The sequence below is a fragment of the Macrotis lagotis genome, chromosome 1 (assembly GCF_037893015.1).
Source record: "Macrotis lagotis isolate mMagLag1 chromosome 1, bilby.v1.9.chrom.fasta, whole genome shotgun sequence".
Taxonomy (NCBI): Eukaryota; Metazoa; Chordata; class Mammalia; order Peramelemorphia; family Peramelidae; genus Macrotis; species Macrotis lagotis.
In genome coordinates this window covers 427,297,578-427,319,954 of record NC_133658.1, presented here as the reverse complement: position 1 = coordinate 427,319,954, position 22,377 = coordinate 427,297,578, and positions in this window count along the sequence as shown.

Genomic DNA, 22,377 nt, shown 5'->3' with positions numbered 1-22,377 from the left:
ACTAGTAGAGTTGGACAGTTTTCCCTTATTATTTCCTGCATAATATTTTCTAGGCTTTCTAGTAGTTCAATAATTTGTAGATTTTCTCTTCTGGATCTATTTTCCAGATCATTTGTTTTCCCTAGAAGGTACTTTGCATTTTTTCAATTTTTTTCAGGCTTTTTTATTTTGTTTGAGAGAATGTTGTAGTCTCATAGATTCATTGGTTTCTTTTTGTTCAATTCTAATTTTTAAGATTTTATTTTCTTCAATTAGTTTCTGTGTTTCCTTTTACAATTGGTTATTTTTACTTTTAATGGAGTTGATTTTTTTCATTAATTCTTCATAATTTTCTCCATGACTTTCATTTCTTTTTTCCATTTCTCTTCTTCTCTTTGTTGGTTTTTAAATTCTCTTTTAAGCTCTTCACTAAGCTTTTGTATTTGAATCCAATTTATAGACTGTTTTGATATTTCTCCTGTGAGTGATTTTTCATTGCTTTCTTCTTCAGATGTGGCATTGTTGTCATCTTTGTCTGTAAAATATTTTTTTTAATATGGAGCACTCCTTTAGCTTTTTTGTTCATGGGTGCTGTTTTAGCTCTAATCCTGGGGTACAGGGAGCATAGAGCCAAGCTTTATTTATTTATTTATTTATTTATTTATTTGTTTGTTTTTTGCTGGGGACTGATCCCTGGCTTACCATTTGGCCAAGATATTATCTATGCAGTCCAGATCTTGCCTTTGAAGAAGTTTTTTTTCCTCCTTTATGTCCAAGTTCTGACTTAACAGTGGCTTGTTCCTGATCCAGTCCTGTCTTTTGCCCAGGTATTCTCAGGGTTCAGACTTTGGGGCAGGAGTCCTCTTTGCTGGTGTGATATCTAGCTGCAGGGACCTCTGCTATTTTTAAGCTGTTGAGACCTTGATTGCATTGTGGTCAAAAGCCGTCTCCTGGCTTTCCTGCTCTCCTGCCTCCTGGACTTTATTTGTACTTTCCCCCCAAAGAAATAGACCTTCACTGAAGATCCTCCATGATATCTACAGTTGAAAACTTCTTTGAATCTTCTCTTTTCTTTGGTGGGATCTGTCGTGTGAATGTCAGAGTAGAGCCTTCATTTATCTTTGGTAGGGAAAAGCTCCAGGAGCTTGTTAGCTTCATGTTGCCATCCTGGCTCCACCCTGGAAGTCTCTGGCAGTCTTCTTTACAAAGAGGAACACATTGACAATGGGGATGATACATGCATTGCTAGGGCTAGTCTATATTTGGGAGGCTCTGAAAGAAAATATGGGAGGGAAAAGGTATTAGACTGAATACCAAACTGAAAGTCTACAGAGATGTTTGTGCTGACCTCATCACTATATGCCTTGAAACTTGAACAGTCTACCAGCACCATGACAGGAAACTGGATCACTTCCATTTAAACTGTCTTGGGAAGATTCTGAAGATCATCTGGCAAGAGAAGATAACAGTCACTGAGACGTCTCAAGTTAAACTGCCTAGCTTTCCAATAGTATTACAGAGAGTGCAACTATGAGGGGCAGGATGTGCTATTAGAATGCCAGACCTACATTTGCCAATAAAAGTAGTTTATGGAGAACTCAAACAGGGCAAGCACTCACAAAGGGGTTGGAAGAAGCAATACCAGGGATACTCTAAAGGTCTTATTGAAGAACATTATACAGCATGGGAGACACTGGCACAGGACTGCCCAGCATTGTATGCCCTTATCAGTGAGGGTGCTGCACACTATGAAGAAAGCAGGATTTTTTAATTTTATTTAAATTCATTTATTTTTTCATACATATGTACATGTATATTTGTATATGCATATTTACAAGTTAAATTTCCTACCACCTTTCCTTCCCAACTCCCTTCCCTCAGCAGGGGACAGTCGGGTTAGCATTTTACATACATATTTTGATAATCATGTCTACAAATAAATAATTTTTGGCATGTGGAATTAGGGTTAATGGAAAGAGATACATAAAAGATAATTTTTATAAAGTATGCATCAGATTTGGAAAGGTTGTTTTTTTTCCTGTGTGTTTTGTTTTTCTTCCTCTGGTTTGGGATAGAATAGTCCATAACCACTCAAATACAGTTGTCCTAGCTCTCTGGACTGTTGAGAGGAGCTGTTTGCATCCAGGCTGTTATTCTCATAATGTTGGCTCTACTCCCTTTGCTCAGCATTAGATCCTGTAAGTCATTCCATGCTTCTCTAGGTCCGACCATTTATAGTTTCTTATAGAACAATAGTATTCCATAGTATTCATGTACCATAACTTGTTTAGCCATTCCCCAATTGATGGGCATCCCCTCAATTTCCAATTCTTTGGCACTACAAAGAGAACTGTATGAATATTTTGTAACATGTGGGACTTTTCCCACTTTTTACAATTCTTCTGGATATAGGAGGAAGGCAGAATTGAAGCAGTTCATAGGAAACATGACTTGCTTAAGTTTAGAATACTCACCCCAGGTGTTCACATAGACTATCTATGTCTAACCTATGGTAGAACATTCTGAACTCATATTGGTCTGATCAGCCACAGTCAGTCACACTGTAATTTGCCTCAAACACTGTGATGTCATTTTGGTCTTCTTCAATAAAGAAGGACAAGAACAAACGATAGTAAGTTCTTAAAATATGTTTTTTTTCATTAATTAATTCTAAGCCAAAAGAAATCTTAGCATCAAGAGGTATTAGAACTGAAAGGATTTTTAGTAATATTCTTGTCAAATGCAGAATAAATCTAATGTATCTTCCACATAAAATTCTTCTCCATCAGGTTTTCTAAACCTAATGGATAATTACATGGAATGGTGTTCTATGTCCTCCCTATTTTTTTCTTTTTGATGTGCCTCAACTTGTCAATGTTCTTCCAAGGACACCCAGAAGATGGTACAATACTTAGGATATGGGCTGATCAACCCAAGGCATGGCAGAATTATCCCTTGATCTTGATCTTGTGAAGTTCCATTTTTGATTTTCATTTCTTCTAAAATAACTGCCTGGAGCATAGCCTACCCCATTTCAATTTTTTTCAGGCACCCCTTTCCTTCTTACCTTGGTGACTGTGATCTCCATTTGTGCCCTAACAATGTTGATTCTGTTGCAACTGGCAAATATCTTGGCAGTGAAACACATTTGTCATAGGTTTGAAATCAGTGGCTCACTTTGATTTACATTTCTTTTCTCTTTTATCATTATTATTATCATGATCAGGATTCAGCTGTTTCTTTCCTCTCATCAAGTGCTTACTATTCTGTTCTTAAGAGTATCTTGCAGGGGTGGCTAGGTGGTACAGTGGATAGAGCACCGACACTGGAGTCAGGAGTACTTGAGTTCAAATCTGACCTCAGACACTTAATAATTACCTAGCTGTGTGGCCTTGGGCAAGCCACTTAACCCCATTTGCCTTGCAAAAACCTAAAAAAAAAGAGTAACTTTCTCATCTCATATTTATTGGCATCTTATTGAATCAATACATGAATTCTCCTATAGCATTAAACTCAAGGACAGTTGGGATTCTAGACATATTTTATGTTACTATAGATTGATAGAAACAGGAACATAGAGCTAAAGAAACAATATTTGAACTAAAAAGTGCTTTAGAATCAAAGAATTTAGAATGTCAGAGTTGGAAAGGGTCTTGGAAAAATAGAAAATAGAATATGAGAATAGTGGAAGTGGTCTTAGAATCATAAAATAAAGAATGTCAGAGCTAAGAGGGGCTTTGGAATCATAAAGCACACAATGAATGTCAAAGCTAGAAGGAGTTTGCGAATGCTCTGACACCTTGGTGGGTGTTCAGAAGATGTGAATTGAAAGTTTGTAGTTCATTTCATGACAAATCAATCAATTCTCTATTCTTTCTATAATTCATGATTCATTGTCAGGACTACTGATTTTCTCTGAAATTGGTTAATAATAAACTATTTTTTCTTGATGTATTCTTAACTGAAAATTTCTGTTCCTCCAAGAAATACTTAATGTGGTTTGCTCTCTGAGTGGAAATCACTGACTAGGACTTACTGGATTTATGCTGAACCACATTGCTTAAAAACACTATATTCCCAAATCTGTCTAACCCTAGGCAGCCATCCTACTTATAGAAATGATCCTTCTCATGTTCCAAGAAAAATGAATGTAAAGGAAATTCCTGATTTGGAGTTTCCAAATTTATTAATTTATTAATTCAATAAAAATATATTTCATGCTTCAGATAATAATGATTGAACTAAATAATCCCAAAGGTTCCCTGTTTCTCTGGTATTCTATGAATGAGATCTGGGATCTCTTAAATTTTTTTTCTATCTTTGACATTCTTTATTTTTGTCTCCCTTTTTGGGTTTTCTAAGGACTCCTTAGCATGCTCTGATTCTTACCTAGAAAAATCTTTAGAATCACAGAATGTTAAAGCATGAAAGAGCCCTCAATCTTTTCTAAATCCTTCATTTTATGGATAAAGAAACTCACTGTTGGCCCTGCTACTGACTTGTTGTGTGGCCTTAGACATTCCAAGGCCCCACTTCCTCCTTTTACAAATGGAGTTGAGCTAAGTGCATTTTTAGTTTCCTTCCCATTTCTCACATAAGGTCTAGGTTTCTCTGAAGCTTTCTGCTCCTAAGTCTCAGACCAAGTATGTACATTTGTCCTTGTACAGCTTTCAGCATTGGCAAGACAATGAAATCCCTTGGACTGAATTCCTGTTTTCCGTACAGGGCTTCTTTGTGGCTTAATCTATAAACCACATGTATTTGGTTGTAAGAGGGTGACTCAAGTGTTTGTGAACTTTTGTGAATGTGTGTGAATGAATGAATGATTTGTAAGCTTATAGAAGGGAGTCTACTTTCTTTTTGGAATTGTTCAGCTGACTAGGCCTTGGGAGTCCCAGTGGAGCCAGTACCTATCTCTTTCAGAATTTGTTAAGAAGCTTGCAACCACATAGTGAAAATACTGAACTTGTATTTTAATCACATAATAGTTAAAAACAAGCCATCTGTATCTCAGGTTAGGGTCTGCACTCCTTAGGATGTAAACACAGGTATCTTTCTCTCTTCTTCTAATTCCCTCCAGCACAACAGTTCAATTTTTATTTTTCTAGAAAAATGAATCATCCTATGTAGTAGCTAGGGTAGGGGTGGGGAGCCTTTTTTTTTTTTTACCAAGGACCATTTGAACATTCATAACATCATTTGCTGGACATACAAAATTATCAACTTAAAAATTAGTCTAATATGTTTGGCCAAAATTTTAATCAATTCACCCCTAAAAACCCCCTTGCCTATGATTGTTATGGCAATGGAAGACCAAATTATTTCTTAGGTTGAATGGGACCCATGGGCTGGATATTTCCACCCCTGAGCTAGAATAATGTATTTGAAGTCAGATAATATGGGTTTAACTCCCAGCTCTGCCACTTATTAATTGATGATGGAGAAATCACTTAATTCCCAGTTTCTCTATATATGAGGGTAATATAAAACTTGCATAAGATTATTACAAGGAAAATATTAAGAGGGCAAAGCTAAATTAGCAGCATAAAGGCAGGGACTCCCTAAAGCTCTTTCTCAAATACCTCAAAATACCTTTAAATAATAACTCTAAACAAATTCTAGAGCAGCAAATTCTAAACAAAAAGATGGAATGAAACAATTTTCTAGCTCAAAGCACTTTAGCAGGTCAACAGAACCCAGGTGAGACAGGAACACAACAGTCCAATGAAGGCTGCACCCAGCATATTCTCACCCCAGCAAACTAGGAGGAGGTCTTGGGAGTCACTGAATCAATAGGAGCTGCAGCAACTATGGGAGCCTTCAACTCAGACAGTAAAGCGATTGAATAATTGATCAGAAGGAGAATACAGGAGTCTCTTTGCTAGCACTAAGGCAAGACTCTGTTGCTTTACCTAAACTCAGATCTGATTGCAGTCCTGGGTTGGCAGTCCCAAGGCAAGGAGGAGTACTAGCTCACCAGAACTTGCAGCCTCAGTGTAGCAGGGACTCTCATCAGAGTTCCAGGGCAGAAAAGAATGCTTATGGTCACTCACAGACCACAGCACAAGCTAGGAGAATATTAAATACACCTCTCCTCAGATCATGCCATCTGAAATCTTACAGGTCACTAAAGGTATCTCTGAAAAATAGCTAACCTCAGAAGCTTGGAGCAGTGCACCCCACTTTAATAAAGAGTTAAAAGTCAAACAATAGACTGGAAAAATGAGTAAAGAATAGAAAAAAATATCTGACTGTGATGGTGACAAGGTAAATCAAAAAACATTCAGAAAAAGATAATTAATCAAAGTTTCTACAAACAAAGCCTCCAAGAAAATTAACATTTGGTCTCAGGCTCTGGAGGAATGCAAAAAGGATTTTGAAAATCAAGTAAGAGAGGTAGAAGAAAATTTGGAAAGAGAAATGAGAGTTATGACAAAAATTATGAAAAATACATCAAAAGTTTGGTAAAGGAGGAACAAAAAAACCCCAAGTAAACAAATGGTTAAAAAAAGAAAGGTTTAAAAAGTCAATGCAGAAAAAAAATGCCTTAAAAAAGAAGAAATTAAAAACGAGGTATAAAAATTCCCTGAAGAAAAAACAACACTTGAAAGTAGAACTGACTAAATGGAAGAGATACAAGAGCCCACTTAAAAATTAGAAATGAGCAAATGGAAACTTATATTTTATGAGAAATCAGGAAACAATAAGACAAAAGTCAAAAGAAGAAAATGTGAAACATCTCATTGGAAAAACAACTTACCTGGAAAACAGATGCAGGAAAAATAATTTTAAAATTATTGGACTATATGAAAGCTATGTTGAAAAAAAAAAAGCCTAGACATCATCTTTCAAGAAATTAACAAAGAGGTGGCAGGTAGTTGGTGAAAGTGGATAGAGAACTGATCCTAGAATCAGGAGAAACTGAGTTCGAATTTAGTCCCAGACACTTAACACAAGTACTTAGTAGTTGTGTGACCCTGGGTAAGTCATTTAAATCTGCCTAGTAAAAACAAAGATACAAACAAAAAGAAATTCTCAAATAAAACCACCCTGATATTCCAGAACTGGAGGATAAAATAGAATTTTAAAGAATCCACCAATTGCCACCTGAAAGAGTTCCCAAAATAAAAATTCCTGGAAATACAATAGTCAATTTCTAGAGCTCCCTGGTCATGGAGAAAATATTGCAAGCAGTCAGAAAAAAAAACAACCAAAAAATCCAGTTCAACTGTCATGGAGTCAAAGTCAGGATAATAAAATGTTAGTAGCTACTACATTAACGAATCAAAGGATTTGGAATATGATATCCCAGAAGGCAAAAGATTAAAAACAAAAATCATCTTCCCAACAAAAGTGTGCATAATCTTTCTGGGACAAGATGAATATTTGATGAAATAGGGGACTTCAAACTTTCCTGTTGAAAAGACCAGAGCTAAAGAGAAAGTTTGATCTTCAAATAAAAGACTCAAGAGAAGCATAAAAGATAAACAAGAAAGGGAAATCATAAGGGTTTTAAAAAGATGAAACTATTTTATATTTCCACCTGAGAAGATGTTGCCACTAACTCATAAAAACTTTCTCATAATTCAGTCAGTTAGAAGGAGTACATATAAACATAGGGCACAAGTGTGAGTTGAATATGAAAGGATGATGCCTAAAAAAAGGAAAATAAAAGGGTAAGAGCAAGGAATATCATAGAAGAAAGGGGAAGAGATAGAATGTGATAAATTATCTCCCATAAAAGAGATAAGAATAGACTTCCAGGGTGGAGTCAAGATGACTGTGCAAAGCTAGGAAGCTCCTAGGAATTTTAACTGAAACAAACTTAAATGAAGCCTCCACAGCCTTAAGACAACAGATCATACCAAAAAAAGAAGAGCAAAACAAGTTCTCAACTCAAAATATCATGGAGGATCTTCAGTCAAGGCCTGTCATTTCTGGGTAAAGGGAAAGAAAAGTCCAGCTTTGGTGGGAAAGCATGAAAGTCAATCAGAGACTTTTAGCCACAGTGCAACCCAGTTCAGCAAACCAGCATGAGAGGAGGTCAGCAGGGAGGGGCCAAACCTCAATCAAAGTCTGAGCCTTGGGAACTCTAGGGCAACAGTCAGGACTAGACTGGGAACAAACCGCTGTATAGGCAAGTCTTCATTAAAGGAGGAAACAAACTTCTACATAAGCAATGCCTGGGTTGTATAGACAACACCATGTTAAGAGAATGAGCTAAGAACCAGATCCTGGCCACAGCACAAAAAACTTGGTACTATATTCCCTTGTAGGAAGCAGAGCTCAACTATCAAAATGAGCAAAAAAAAAATTGTGCTAATCATAGAAAGTTATTATTCTCAAAGGAATAGTAAAAATTCCTCAGAAGAGGAAAGCAGTGACAAATTGCCTGAATGTGAAGCCTCAAAGGAGGTTATGGATTGATCTCAAATCCAAAAACTCTTGGGAGAGATCAAAATGAAGAAAAGTATAGCAAAGAAATGAAAACCAGGTGGGATTATTATGAAAAATTAACTAAAGAAATCAGCTCCTTTAAAAGTAAATATGACCTTTTGCTATCAGTTATACTTTATGTTACTTCCTGAAGGATATATTTTCTCTCTCATCACATTCAACTTAGATCAAGGTATATCATGGAAACAATGTAACAACTAGCACACTGCCTTCTGTGGTGGGGGGGTGGAGGGAAGTAAGATTAAGGGGAAAATTTTTAAATTCAAAACAAATAAAATCTTTCTTTAAAAAAGTAAATGTGACTAACTGGACAAAAGAATGTAAATCATCAAAAAATAAAAATATCAATTGAAAAAGGAATATAACTCCTTGAAAAGTAAAATTAACCAATTGGAAAAGGAAAGACAAATGATAACTGAAACAAATAAAATCCTAAAAAGTAGAATTGAGCAAATGGAAACTAAAGGCATTAAACAAAGTCAAAAGGCTGAAAAAAATGGAAGAAAATATATGGTAGGAAAATCAAACCACCTGGCAAATAGATTCAGAAAAGATCATTATGAATTATTAGTCTGCCTGAATGCCTTGATCAAAAAAAATTAGCCTGGAAAATATCTTTCTGAACATTATCATGGAAACTGCCCTAATATCCTAGAACAGGAAGATAAAACAGACCTTCAAAGAATCCATTGATCACATGTCAATAGATGCTGAAAACTTTTTGACAAAATACAGTACACATTCCTACTAAAAACAGTAGAGAGTGTAGGAATAAATGGACTGTTCCTTAGAATAATTAGCAGTATCTATCTGAAACCATCAACAAGCATAATATTCAATGGGGAGAAGCTAGAGGCATTCCCAATAAAATCAGGGGTGAAACAAGGGTGCCCATTATCACCACTATTATTCAATATCATATTAGAAATGTTAGCTTAAGCAATTAGAGAAGAAAAATAAATTGAAGGAATTAGAATTGGGAAGGAAGAGACAAAACTCTAACTCTTTCCAGATGACATGATGGTATACCTAGAGAATCCCAGGAAATCATCCAAAAAAACTACTGGAAACAATTAGCAATTTTAGCAAAGTTGCAGGTTATAAAATAGACCCCCATAAATCCTCAACTTTTCTATATATATCTAGCAAGATACAGAAGGAAGAGCTAGAAAGAGAAATCCTATTCAAAGTAACCTCAGATGATATATAAAATACCTGGTGGTCTGTTTGCCAAAACAGACTCAGAAATTTTTGAAAAGAATTATAAGACACTTCTCACACAAATTAAAACAGATTTAAATAACTGGGCAAATATAAACTGCTCATGGATAGGTAGAGCTAATATAATAAATATGACAATTCTACCAAAACTAAACTACCTGTTTAGTGCCCTACCAATCAAAATTCCAAAAAAATTACTTTAATGAGTTAGAAAAAGTTGCAAGTGAATTCATATGAGAAATAAAAAGTCAAGAATTTTCAAGAATTTAATGAAAAAAGTGCAAAAGAAGGGGGCTTAGCCCTACGTGATCTAAAATTATATTATAAAACATCAGTCATCAAAACTGCTTGGTATTGGCTAAGAAACAGAGTAGTGGACCAGTGGAATAGACTAGGAGCAACAGCAGGAAATGATTATAGTAATCTGCTATTTGTTAAACCCAGAATCCTTCTATTGGGGTAAAAACTCTCTCTGATAAAAACTGCTGGGAAAATTGGAAGTTAGTATGGAAGAAACTTAGATTAGACCAACACCTCACACACTTTACCAAGATAAGATCCAATTGGTTACAGGATTTAGACATAAAAAAATACCATAAGTAAATTAGAAGATCAAGGACTAGATTATCTGTCAGATCTATGGAAAGGGGAGCAATTTATGACTAAGGAAGAGATGGAGAACATCATCAAAAACAAACTAGATGATTTTGATTATGTCAAATGTAAAAGCTTTTGCATAGATAAATCCACTGTAACCAAGATCAAAAGAAATGTAGTAAATTGTGAAACAATCTTTAAAACTAATGATTCTGACAAAGGACTCATTTCTAAACTATACAGAGAACTGAGTCATAGTTAAAAAAAAAGCTATTCCCCAATTGACAAATGATCAAAGGATATGCAATTGCAATCTACAGATGAGGAGATCCAAGGAATCTATAGCCATATGAAAAATTGCTCTAAATCATTAATTATTAGAGAAATGCAAATCAAAACTTCTCTGAGGTACCACCTCACACCTCTCAGACTGGCCAATATGACCAGAAAGTATAATTATCATTGTTGGAAGGGTTGTGGGAAATCTGGGACACTATTACACTGTTGGTGGAGCTGTGAACTCATCCAACCTTTGTCGTGGCCACAAATTGGAAATCAAGTAAATGCCCTTCAATCGGGGAATGACTTAGCAAACTGTGGTATAAGTATGTCATGGAACACTATTGTTCTATTAGAAACCAGGAGGGATGGGAAATCAGGGAAGCCTGGAAGGATTTGCATGAACTGGTGGTGAGTGAGATGAGGAGAACCAGAAAAACACTGTACCCCCTAACAGCAACATGGGGCTCACGTTCAACTTTGATGGGCTTGCTCGTTCTATCAGTGCAACAACCAGGGACAATTTGGGGCTGTCTGCAATGGAGTATACCATCTGTATCCAGATAAAGAGTTGTGGAATTTGAACAGAGTTCAAGGACTATTTCCTTTAATTTAGAAAAAAAACCAGATATCTTATTGTCTGATCTTGTTATCTCTTATACTTTCTGTTCATTCCTTAATGATGTGATTTCTCTTTCATCACACTCAGTTTGGATCAATGTACAACATGGAAACAAAATAAAGACTGACAGATTGCTTTCCATGGGGGGCGGGTGAAGTAAGATTAGGAGAAAAAATTTAAAACTCAAATAAAATCTTTAATAAAAAAATGAAAAAAAAAAGAATTCATTGACCACCTCCAGAAAGAAATCCTGGAACAAAAGTTTCAAGGAATATTGTAATCAAATTTCAGAGTGCTCAGCTAAAGGAGAAAATATTGCAAATAACCAAAACTTATCAGCTTCAACATTAAAATATATCAGAGGACCTAGAATATGATAGTCCAAAACTTAAAGGATCTTGGATTACCACCAAGAATAAACTATCCTGCAAAATTCATCATATTCCTTCAGGAGAAAAGGTAGATTTTCAATGAAATGAAGGACTTTAACATTTTTGTGATTAAAAAGAACAGAACTGAAGAAGAAATACAATTACAAGACAAGATGATAAAAAAGGTAAATAGGGTAAAAAAAGCTAAAATAACATTAAACTGAATACATCCCTACAAGCGAAGATAATACTTGCAATTTTCAAGAAATGTATTTCTTGTAGGACAGTTAAAAAAAACATATTTAGAGAGAAGGTATGGGTATAGGATGAATATGAAAGTCCTCTTTAGTTAATACTCTGGCTAATGAAAATTGAATAAAGTTAAAGTAATTGTACCCAGAGGGTATTGGCTCATGAGTATATTTTGTTCAGGATTATATTTTGACAGAATCATAGGTTGTGAGGTGAGTACAAGACAGAGTAACAATAAAGACAAAGTTAGGAGAAGGTTAGGAATTAGAAGATAATACCACATTAAGAGGCACAAAGACCTATGATAGGAAAGGGAAAGAAAAGAGGGTGTGAATATTGAGTAAATCTTACACTTAACAGATTTGGCCCAAAGAGGAAATATTATACATTCCCTATTGTGTTTTAAAAAAAAAATCTATCCTGTCCTACAGGGAAATGCAGAGGTGGGGGAGAAGGGAAAGAAAGGGGAAGAAGGAACTGGTAAAAGGGAAGATAAAAGTAAAAGTAAAGCTAATGTTAAAATTAAAAAGAAAAGATGAAGGGAAAAGGGAACAAAATTTCGGTGAGGAAGAATAAGAAGAAAAGAAAGCAAAAAGTATAAATGAGGGAAGGGAAGGGAAATACAAAGTTAATAATCTTAACTATAGATGGGAATGGGATGAACACTCCCATAAAATGGGAGTAGGTAATAGAATGGAATAATTACTAGTATCCTACAATATGGTGTTTACAGACATATGTTTGAAAGAGAGATAAACAGAGTAAAAGTAAAAATTTGGAGTAAAATAAATTACACTTCAGCAGAAGTAAAAAAAATTAGAGGTTGCAATCTTGATCTCAGACAAAAGAGATTAAAAGGGATTAAGGATAAGGGATTAAAAGGGATTAGGAAGGAAACTATGTCTTCTTAAAAGGCACCAAAAGCAATGAAGTAATAGCATTATAAACATATAGGCACCAATCTTAGAGGAGAAGCTAAATGAATTGCAGGGAGACATAGACAATAAAATGAAAATAGTGGGGGACCTCAATCTCCCTCTCTCAGAATTGGACATTCTGACCACAAAATAAACAAGAAGAAATTTAAGAAGGTGAATAGAATTTTAGGAAACTTAGATCCAATAGACCTCTGGAAAAAATTGAATGAGGAGAGAAAGGTATATAGCTTCTAGCTTCTTCTCTTCTCCTATACTAAAACTGATCAAATACAAGGGCATAAAATCCTTACAATCAAATGCAGAAAGACAGAAATCTTAAATGCATCCTTTATAGATCATGATATAATAAAAGTTAAATTTAATAAAGGACCATGGAAAGATAAACCAAAAATTAAGTGGAAACAAAGTAATTTGAATTTTAAAGAATGAGTGAAACAAGCAACAAATCATAGAAATAATCAACAATTTCATTCAAGACAATGACAACAATGAGACATATCAAAATTTATGGGATGCAGTCAAAGCAATTTTAGGGGAAATTTTATATCTTTAAATGCTTATATGAATAAAATCAAGAAAGAGGAGATCAATGAATTGAACATGCAACTAAAAAAACTGGAAAAAGAACAAATTAAAAATCCACAATTGAAAACCAAATTAGAAATTCTGAAAATCAAAGGAAAAATTAAAGTTGTTGAATTAATAAATAAAACTAGGGATTGGTTTTATGACAAAAAAACAATAAAATATATAAACCTTTGGTCAATTTGATTAAAAAAGAATAAAAAGAACCAAATTACTAGGATAGAAAATGAAAAGAGTGAACTCACCACTAATGAAGAAGAAATTAAAGTTCAAAATTATTTTGCCTAATTATTTGCCTATAAATTTTACAATCTAAGAGAAAAGGAGGAGTATTTACAAAAATGAGTTATCCAGATTAACAGAAGAGGAAACAAAGTATTTAAATAACCCTATTTCAGAAAAGAAATGAAAAGAAATCATCTATATACTCCCTAAGAAAAAATCTGGAGGCCCAGATGAATTTACAAGAAATTCTATCAAATATTTAAGGAATAAAAATTATAATTCTATATAAACTATTTTTTAAAAATAGGAATTCTATCAAATTCCTTTAATGATCCTAATATAGTGCTTATATATAAATCAAGAAGAGCCAAAACAGAAAAAGGAAATTATAGATCAATATCCCTAATGAACAGTGATGCAAAAATTTTAAGTAAAATTTTAGCAAAACATTACAGCAAGTTATTACTACTAGCATTATTCATCATATTGAGAAAAGATTTATACCAAGTAGGCAATATTAGGAAAACAATCAACATACCTGACCATATCAACAACAAAACTAATAAATCATATGATTATCTTAATAGATCTCAATTGACAAAAAACAACTCCCATTCCTTTTAAAAACACTAGAAATATAGAAATGAATGGAATTTTCCTTAAAATAATAATCTGCATATTTTTAAAATATCAACAAATATTATACATAATGGGGATAAACTAGGAGCATTTCCAGCATGATCAAGGGTGAAATGAAGATTCTTATTATCCCAATACTACTCAATGTAGTATTAGAAATATTAACTGTAGCAATAAAAGAAAAATAAATTGAAGAAAAAGAATTGGCAATGAGGAAGCAGAACTTTCACTTTTTGCATATGATTTGATGGAATACATAGGGAACACCAGAAAATCAATTTAAAAACTACTTGAAATACTTAGCAACTTGAGGAAAGTAGAAGGATATAAAATAAACACATATATCATCTGCATTTCTATATATGAACAATAAAACTGAAAGGCAAGAGATAGAAAATTCATTTAAAGTAGCTTTAGACACCATAAAATACTTGGGAATCTACCTTTCAAAACAAGGCTAGAAACTAGATGAACACAATTACAAAAGACTTTTCCCATAAATAAAATCAGATCCAAACAACTGGAAAAACATTTATTGCTCATGGTTAAGCTGAGCTGATATAACTAAAATGACAATTTCTCTCAAATTAAATTACTTATTCAGTGCCATACCAATCATCCTACTCCCAAAAACTATTTTACAAAGCTAAAAAATAGTAACAAAATTCATCTGGAGCAACCAAAGTTCAAGAATATAAAGGGAACTAATAAAAAATGCAAAGGAAGATGGCCTATTTGTACCAGATCTAAAACTATATTATAAAGTGGCAGTAATTAAAAGCTGCCTGATAGTGGTTAAAAAATAGAGAATTGGGCCAGTGAATTAGAGTAGTTACAAAAAAGAATAGTAGTGAATGAGTATAGTGATCTATTTGACAAATCCAAAGACACTAGCTTCTGGGATAAGAACTAAAAATTTGACTAAAATTACTGAGAAAACTGAAAAATAGCTTGGAAAAACTAGATTTAGATTCACATTCCACATTCTATACAAAAGTAAGGTTAAAATAGGTACAGGATTTAAATATAAAGAGTGATACCACTGTTCTTCATTTTTGAAGAAGACCAAAACATCAGAATGGTGATGCCATGACAAACACATGAATTGATTTGAGTGAGGGAGTGCTTTGGTTAGTCATCAGCCTCATTTTCTCCTGCAGAGTCATCAGAGACCAGTTGCCAGATATGAATCAGGACAACTTGAGATGGCCCTGAATGTGAGACAATCAGGGTTATGTAACTTGTCCAAGATCATACAGCTAGTAAATATCAGTGGCTCGATTCAAACTCCTGTCTTCTTGATTCCAAGGCCAATGCTCTATCCACTGCACCATCTAGCTGCTCCAATTAAGAGAACAAAAAATACTCTATCTATGCATTGATCTCTGGAGGGGGAGAAGTTTATGACCAAACAAGAAACAGAGAACATTACAAATTGAAAAATGGTTGACTTTTACTATATTATATTAAAAATTTTTGCACTAATAAAAGTAGTGCAGCTAATATTAAAAGGAATGCAGAAAACTGGAAAATAATTTTCCTAGGTAGTGTTTCTGATAAAGTATTCATTTCTAAAATATACAGAGAACGGAATCAAATTTATAAGATTACAAGTCATTCCCCTTTTAATAAATGGTAATGGATATGTGAGATGAACCTCATTAAGTAATTTTCAGATGAAGAAATTAAAGCTATTTATAAGGAGAGAAAATGCTCCAAATCATTATTGATTAGAGAAATTAAAATTAAAATTACTATGACATTCCATTCCACATCTATCAGATTGATTAAAATAACAAAATAGGAAAATGATCAATGTTGGAAAGGATGTTGGAAAATTGGGATATTAATGCATTATTTATGGAGTTGTGAACTGATCCAGTCATTCTGGAGAGCAATCCATAACTATGACCAAGAATCAATAAAACTGATCATACCTTTTGAACCTGCAATATCAATATTAGGTCTGTATTCTAAAGAAATGATAAAAAAAAACATGAGAAGTCTCATATGTTCAAAAATATTTGTGGCAACTCTTTCTTTTTTTAAATTTTTCTTAGACTTTATTTTTTATTTTAAATGTTTTGTTGATATTTTTAAATTTAATTTTTTAAAATTTACTTATTTATTTTGAATTTTACAATTTTCCCCCTAATCTCACTTCCCTCCCCAAGAAGGCAGTCTGTTAGTCTTTACATTGTTTCCATGCTATATATATTAATCTAAGTTGAATGTAATGTGAAAGAACTCATATCCTTAAGGGAAAAAATAAAGTATAAGAGATAGCAAAATTACATAATAAGATAATGGGTTTTTTTAAACTAAAGGTAATAGTCTTTGGTCTTTCTTTAAAATCCACCATTCTTTCTCTGGATACAGATGGCATTCTCCATCACAGATACCCCAAAATTGTGCCTGATTGTTGCAATGATGGAATGAGCAAGTCCATTAAGGTTGATCATCACTCCTATGTTGCTGTTAGAGTGTACAATTTTCTTTTGGTTATGTATAGCAACTCTTTTGTAGTGACAAAGAATTGGAAATTGAGGGCATGTCTCTCAATTGGGGAATGACTGAAAAGTTATGGTATATGAGTGTCGTGGAGTATTGTTGTGTAAGAAATCATGAGTGAGAGGATTTTAGGAAAGCATGGAAATATTTGAATTGATGCTGAGTGAAGTGGGCAGAAATAAGAGAATATTGTACATTAACAGCAACATTGTGAGATGATCAAATAAGATGAATATAGCTCCCCTCAGCAGTATACAGAGGTCAATCCTGAGAGAGCTGTTAAGGACAATTCCATCCACATTCAGAGAAAAAACTATGGAGTTTGAATGCAGAGCATAGTACAAAATGTTCACTTTTTTAAGACTTCTTTTATGTTTTCCCTTTATTTCTCATGTTTTCCTTTCTTTCCCCTTAGTTCTATTTCTGCTTTCACAACATAACTAATATGGAAATATGTTGAACACAAATGTGCATGTACAACTTTTGCCAGACTGTTTACCTCCCATGTGTAGAGGGGAGAGAAGTGAGAGTGGTAGAAAAGTGTGGAACTCATAAATTTATAAATGAATGAATGTTGAAAAATGGTCATTCCATATAATCAGAAAAATAAAATATAATTCCAATTGAACAAAAAGAGGTTAGGAAAAATATTTATCATTGGAAGGGAAGAGTTGGGGAAATGAAAGGGAGTGAATGAACCTCTTCATAATTTCATCATAATTGGCTCAAAACAGGAGTAACGAACACATTCAGGTGGGTATGGAAATCTTTCTTACTTACCAGAGGGGGATAGGAGAAGGGATGATAGAAAGAAGGACAAATTGGGGTAATCAGAAGCAAAATTTTTTTAGAAGGGGCAGAGTTAAATGAGAGAGAGAATGGAATAAATAGGGAGCAAATAGGCTGGAGGAAAATACAATTAGCAATAGTAACTGTGAAGAAAAATTTAAGCAAATTTCTCTGACAAAAGTATAATTTCTCAAATATGTAGGAAACTGAGTCAAATTTATAAAAGTAGAAACCATTTCCAACTGATAAATGATCAAAGAATATGAACAGTTTTTTAATGAAGTAATCAAAGCTATCTATAATTATATAAAAATGTTCTAACTTATTGTTGATTAAAGAAATGCAAATTTAAATAATTCTGAGGTACTATCTCAGACATTAAATTGGCTAATAGGACAGAAAAAGAAAATAACAAATGTTGGAGAAAAACGATTCATGAATGCACTACTGGTGGAGTTTTGAGCTGATACCACCATTCTGTAGAGCAATTTGGAATTATGCTAAAGGTCTATAAAGTCATGCACATTCCTTGACCTACTAATACCAATATTAAGTATAGAGCCTCAAAGAGACAAAAACAAAAAGGAAAAGGTCCTATAGGGCCACAAATAATTATAACAACTCTTTTCTTACGCAAAGATTTGAAAATTGAGGGAATACCCATCAATTATGGAATGATTGAACAAACTGTGGCATGTGATTATGATGGAATTCTATTCTACTATAAGAATAAAAAGCAGGATGCTTTCAAGAAAACCTGAAAAGTCTTACATCAGCTGATGCAAAGTGAAATGTACTATGTACAAAGTAGTAGCAGTATCAGATGATCAACTATAAATGATCTTGTTCTTCCCAGCAATACAATTATCCAAGACTACTGAAGAACTTATGATGAAAAATGCTGTCAATTCCCAGAGCCTGAAACAGATTGAAGCATAATTTATTGGGAAAAGACATCATTTTTCTAGAAGGTGTTTTTAATATTTTCTTTTTCAACATGACTATTAAGGAAATGTTTTGCATAATTACACATGTCTAACCTATATCAAATTGCTTACCTTCTTCATGGGGGTGTGTGGGTTGAGGAGGGAAGGAGGGAGAGAACTCGGAACTCAAAATTTTAAAAGTGATTATTAAAAATTGTTCTTTCACATAATTGAGAGAAAAATAAAATATTAATTAAATTTTACAAAAGAAAGTATCTGTTAAGTATTAATATTTGAAAATGTTAGTTATCAAATTATAGTATAGTAGAGCACAAGTCAAAGAACTTGGGTGTAAATCCTACTTGTGAGGTTTATTACTTGTATGACCTTGAGTAGGTCAAATAATTTTCCATAATCTCATTTTCTCATCGGTACAGAAATTGGATTGAATTACATGATTCTTATCCCTTCCAACTCTATAGATATAATCATTATTATTATTTGGTCAAATTCCATGACTAAGCAAAACATAATGATACTGGGAAGAGAAAAGTTTTCCTAGAACTGATCCAAGAATCATGTAGTAGAGTGCATGTATAGGGGCTGGGGAGGGAGAATTCTATGGAGTATATAGAAGTTGATTTAACTTGGAAATCTCGGCATGGTTGTCTACTAAATGGAGCCATTGTATGAAGACACAAAGTTTAAATATAACAAAATTACAGAACTAGAGAATTCTCTGGTCTATCTGATCTAAACAGTCACAGTTTTTTGAGTGGATTCCCAGAGGAGCAGCTAACTATTCCAGGTTCAAGGCTATTGGTGAGTCCACATTCCTAAATATAAGTTTATAAATTCTCACAATTGCACTTTATTTTTTTTAAAAAGAGTTTTATTTCCCCCAAATTACCTGTTTAAACAATTTTTGCATTTTTTAAAGGTTTGAGTTCCACATTTTATCCCTCCTCCCCTGAGACAGTATCTGTTGGTACAATAAGCTCAAAGCAAAGGCAAAATTAAGCATGACATAGCAAGGGCAGGAGTTCTTAAACATTCCCCCCCCCCCAAAATATGGTACACTCTCTTTGACACATTCATACAAAAATCAGTGAGATAAAAAACAGATACTTTAGTCTGTCATTCAAAACCTTCCTTAATCTTGTTTCTTATTACTCTCATTAGTGCTTACTCAATGCTTATCCCCTAAATTGAATGGGTTTCTCTTTCTTATTCTTATCTTGGTCTTTCTCACCTCTGCCCAAGCCTAAAATGGATTCTTTCTATATCTTCATCTGTTGAAATTGAATTCTCCAAGACCCAGATCAGATAACTTCTCTGTAAATATTTTCCTGATTTCTACTATCTGAAAATGACCACCTCTTTCTCAAATATTTATACCACTTTGTCTAGACCTTTCCTTATTCTGCTGAGTGTTTCAATGGATTGAGTCCAATGTACAGTCAGAAAAACCTGAATTTAAAACTTCCTGGAGACATCATTAGCTGGACCACCATGGAGAAATTACTTCTCTCAATGCCTCAGTTTCTTCATTTGTAAAATGGGTATAGTAATCACATCTTTCTCACAGAGTTTTTGTGAGAATCAACGGAGTTAGCATTAACTTTGAAAAGTGTTATATATGTATTATTATAATTATTTTGACTTACTAAATTTTGCCTTATATCATAATTTTGTGTGTCTTTTCTTTACCTCTTGGTAGTTTATTAAGGTCTTTTAAAATTATTTATTTTCATCTATATACACTTGTATATTTTTAAGTTACAAAATTTCCTTCTACCCTCCCTTCCTCCCCTCCTCCCCCCAGGAACAAATAGATTAACATTTTACATACATATTTTTGATAAACATGTTTACAGATTTGTTATTTTCAGTATGAGGAATTGGGATTAAGGGAGATACATAATAGATAATTTTTATAAAGTGTTCATCAGATTCTGAAGGGTTGGTTTTTTCCTTTGTTTAGTTTTTCTTCCTTTGGATGGGGATAACATTGTCCATAGTGTGTCTAATATAGTTGTCCTAGCTCTCTGAAATGCTAAGAGTAGCTGCTTCTATCAAAGTTGTTCATCTCACAATGTTGTTGTTAATTTGTACATTGTTCTCTTGGTTCTACTCCCTTTGCTCAGCATCAGATCCTGTAAACCATTCCATGCTTCTCTAGATTACAACCATTTATGGTTTCTTATGGAACAATAGTATTCCATAATATTCATGTATCATTAGCCATTCCCCAAATGATAAGCATACCCTCAATTTCCAAATCTTTGTCACTACAAAAAGAGCTGCTATGAATATTTTGGAATATATAGGACTTTTCCCTTTTTTTAAAAATTCCTTCTGGTTATAGACCTAGAATTGGAATTGCTGGGATAAAGCATATGAACAGTTTATTGCTCTTTGGATATAGTCCCATATTGCTCTCCAGAAAGGTTGGATCTGTTCACAAATCCACCAGTGATGTATCCTCCCAAACTTCTCTAATATTGATGGTTTTCCCTTTTTCTCATCTTGGCCAATATGATAGGTGTGAGGTGATATCTCATTATTGCTCTAATTTGCATTTCTCTAATCAATAATGACATATATACTTTTAGAAATGAGATTTTTTTTTAAGGGGTGGCTAGGTGGCATAGTGGATAAAGCACCGGCCTTGGAGTCAGGAATACCTGGGTTCAAATCTGGTCTCAGACACTTAATAATTACCTAGCTGTGTGGCCTTGGGCAAGCCACTTAATCCCATTTGCCTTGCAAAAACCTAAAAAAAAAAAAAGAAATGAGATTTTTTTAATGAGAACTCCTACTTGTGAAGATTGTTTCCCAGCTTTATGCCTTTCTTCTATTTTATTTTATTAATGCAAAATCTTTTTAATTTAATTTAATCAAAACTAATCATTTTATCATCTATAATGTGCTCTAATTCTTGTTTGATCATGAATTTATCTCCCTTTCCATAGATATGATAGATAATTTCTTGGTCTATTAATTTATCTATGGTGTTATCCTTTATGTCTAAATCCTGTACCCATTTTGACCTTATTTTGGAAATAGTGTGTGAAATGTGGGTCTATGACTAGCTTTTTTAAATACTATTTTCCAGTTTTCCAAACAATTTTTGTCAAATAGTGAGTTCTTATCCCAGAAACTGATGTCTTTGGGTTTGTCAAATAGTAGATTGCTGTATTCATTTGCTGCAGTTACTTTTGAACCTAACCTAATCCACTGATCCATTATTTTATTTTTTTAATAGTACCAGGCAGTATTCTATTATTTTAAACAGTACCAAGCAGTGTTTTCCATCCCTACCTACATGATATAAATCCTACTTGATCATGGCATATTATCCTGATAATAACTTGCTGTAGTCTCAGTGCTAAAATTTTATTTAAGAATTTTGCATCAATATTCATTAGGGAGATTGGTATATAATTTCCTTTGTTTTCTTTCTTCCTGGTTTAAGTATCAGCAACATGTTGGTATCATTAGAGGAGTTTGGCAGAACTCCTTTCTCTCCTATTTTTTAAAGAGTTTATGTAGAATAGGAATTAGTTGTTCCTTAAGTGTTTGGTAGAATTCACTTGTAATTCCATCTGGACCTGGAAACTTTTTCTTAGGGAGTTTATTGATAGTTGTTTCAATTTCTTTTTCTGAAATGGAATTAAATACTATATTTCCTCTTCTGTTAATCTGGGCAGTCTGTATTTTTGTAAATATTCATCCATTTCACTCAAGTCATCCCATGTATTAGCATAAGTTAGGCAAAGTAACTCTAAATTATCTCTGCAATTTCCTCATCATTGGTGATTAATTTACCCTTTTCATTTCTGATACTGGTAATTTGGTTATCTTCCTTCTTTTTTTAAAAAAAAATCAGATTAACCAAAGATTTGTCTATTTTATTGACTTTTTCATAAAACCAACTCTTAGTTTTATTTGAGTCAATGGTTTTCTTGCTTTTAATTTTGTTA